Consider the following 3,342-nt stretch of genomic DNA (forward strand, 5'->3'; position numbering starts at 1 on the left):
GTGAGTCAAATGATCTGATTCACTGAATAAGAGCAAGAATAAGACGCTATCGCTTTTTATTTACTAAAGGAGAATGTTGATTATGAGATATATTTATTTACACTGTGCTGCTGTTGAATTCTCAGATCAGAAGGTGTTGATTAGTTTTCTATAACAGCAGCTCTGACAGTAGCGCAGGTTTATATTAATGCGCTCGTTATCGTTTCTATAGCAACAGCTCATTCACAGGGACGTGTACGGAGGATGCTTCACTAAACGTGTGTAATCGTTGATGCGGTGAAGTTTTCTTAAAGTAAAGAGACGTTTATGTAACATTTATGGAAGGAGTCTCCAGTGTCAGAGGTAAATCTGTAACTTTAAGCTTTGTGGCGTCTTCAGGACAGACGAGTTTACGCTTCTTTGCGGTTTCTCTGTAGCACGATTTAACGAGCTGCGATTCTTCGAAAGAAAAGAGAGACGCTGGTGAGAGAATGATTGTTTATAGCTGGTGTAACGTAAGCAAGACCTTTTTTTCATGAAAAGGATAAAAAGTAGATGTGTTGTTCTTTAATAAATAAAAGAAGTATAATTGTTGGTAAATTGCCGTGGTGTAAGAGGAATAAAACACTTAGCAGCGTGGTGTTATAGGAAAATAATCAACTCCAGGCTTGTAATAGTATCACACCACACCGCTGTGGATTGTTTTCCTGAAACAGCACACCATGAGGCGGTTTATTCCTGACGTGTGAACGTTCTCCTGAGACTGAAAGCAGCTTTGCTTCTGCTCGAATGACATGTAGCCTATAATGGCTAATTTAAGCTCCGCCCCCTTCTGGTTCCTATTAGCGTGTCACACCCCTGCTGTGTTCGATTCACATCAAACTGTCGTAAATTCTGAGGAAACAATGAAGCCGAGGCTGTAAAGCTTCATCACAAACTCCCAGTCCAGCTGTAACTCCGGAGTCGTTTAAAGCCGACGCCCCCGACGACTCGGTGCGGGGTCAAGAGGACGAATATTACAACGTCCTTCGCTTATAAATCGCATAACGTATTCATCTGACGGAAATTAAGCAACACATGAAAGAGAGAGCGTCTGTTTAAACAGAGTGAGATTTATTTTATTACCTCAACGTATAAATCCTGCACAACAGGCGAGTCGTTTACGTTCCTCTAACCGCCATCACGCTGAGGTGTTTAATCTCTCCTTCTGATTTATTAATCCTCCACACACACACACACACACACACACGCACACACACACACATCTAAAGTTTCCTTCACAATCTGCACTTTTCATTTAACTTACGCTGAGGGCAGAAAACCGGAAAACATCGCCTCAGTGACCGTTAGAGAAATAACTCCATCCAAATACGAGAATAGTACAGTAAAATACAAACAAACAAACAAACAAACAAACAAATAAATAAATAAACAGATGCAGCTTTTTAACATCTGACATTTTAGATATATTTTTAAAAAAATATGCAAAAATGACTGTGATTTATTTTTATTTATCGCTTAAAGACTAAAAGTGAGCTGTGCAATCAAGTATTTTTTAATAAATACCTGGAAAAAAAAGTTTATTTGTTTATTTATTTATTTATTTGTTTATTTGTTTGTTTGTTTGTTTGTTTCTCCTTACTGTTTTTCCATGTATGATTATTTTCCCATATTTTTGGACATTTTAGGAAATTAAATTTTTTACATTTTAAATTTTTTTGCATGTACGTCATGTGTTTTTTTTATTGTTGTTGTTTTTTTTTTGCATGTGTTCTTTTTCCATAATTAATTTTATTCTCACGTTTAGGTCATGTGCTTTTATTTTTCACATGTTTTATGTTTGACGTTATTTCTTTCAACTTTTATTCCCATGTTACATTAATTTTTCACACGTACGTCACATATTTATTTTTCACATTTCAATTATTTTCATGTTATTTCTCCACATACGCTTTATACACACACACACACACACACACATACATATAATATGTTTTATTTTCACATTGTAATATTTCAGATGTACGTCACATGTTTTTATTTTTCACATTTAATATAATTAATATCACATGTACTACATTGTGATTATTTTTTCCACATGATCACACGTGAAAAACATAATTTTTACATTAGTGTTCAGTTACAAACCTCTGCGTGTGTGTGTGTGTGTGTGTGTGTATCTGAACTCTCGCGCTCTGTGTCCCTGCTGTTCAGAGTTTTATTCTGATCTGATTATTTAACAGAAGCTTAGCTCACAGACACACTCTTCACTATCATTCATCATTGTAGGCCGCGTCTTTGTGTGTGAGTGTGTGAGTGTGTGTGTGTGTGTGTGTGTGTTTTCCCGAGGGGGGTCCCGAGGCCAGACGATATGAGACGAGGCCTCACATTCATGCAAATGTGCTATTGTCCAGCACGCGCCTGCTTTTAGTCACCGAGCATCGACCCGTCTGCTCAGAGATCAATACACACACACACACACACACACACACACACACATACACACACACACCCTGCTCTCATCCTGTCCGGTTTAAAACTAGAAAGGAAGTGAAATTCACCTCAAACACTAAACACACAGCATCAGTTCAGAGATTTTCTCAGCATCTCATTCACCATGAACCTGAAATCTACACTTACATTATAACACATACGCAGTAATAAACACTGTGTGTGTCACGCTGTTCTAGTAAAATAATCAGCGACAGCGTGGTGTGATGAAGCGGAGTGACTGTCACCATCCTGACCTTGATTATTTTCCTAGAACAGCACGTCCCTTAGCGTTTTATTCCTTTTATACCACAGAAATTCACCAACAGGTACAATTTTGTATTAAAGAACAACTTTCATAAAGAACGTTATTGTCGGTTTATTGTTACATTTTAACGTTCGTGAAAAAGTTCGCTCCTGTTCTCACTTACGTTACAGCAGCTATAAACAATCGTTCCCTCACCAGCCGCTCAAAAAAGCTTAAAACACTGTGAAGCGTAAACTCCTCTGTCCTGAAGATGTCGGAAAACTTTTCCAAAAATTACAGCTTTAAACTGGAGACTCCTTCCGTACATGTTACAAAATAAACATCGATAGAAACAACAATTTTTAAAATCTGTCTATTATCAGCAGAGCGTCTGCTGAACACATCCCTGTGAATGAGCTGTTACTATGGAAACGATAACGTATTAGAACGAGCGCATTAATATAAACCTGCACTACTGTCAGAGCAGCTGTTATAGAAAACTAATCAACACCTTCTGACCAATCAGAGTGCAGATCTCAGCAGTGTGGTATCTCGTTTCAGTTATTTAGAGTAAAACGTTGCGTCATACGCTAGAAAAATAAAATGCGACGGGGGGAAAATAATAA

Source organism: Pangasianodon hypophthalmus, chromosome 8, assembly GCF_027358585.1.
Source record: "Pangasianodon hypophthalmus isolate fPanHyp1 chromosome 8, fPanHyp1.pri, whole genome shotgun sequence".
Classification (NCBI taxonomy): domain Eukaryota; kingdom Metazoa; phylum Chordata; class Actinopteri; order Siluriformes; family Pangasiidae; genus Pangasianodon; species Pangasianodon hypophthalmus.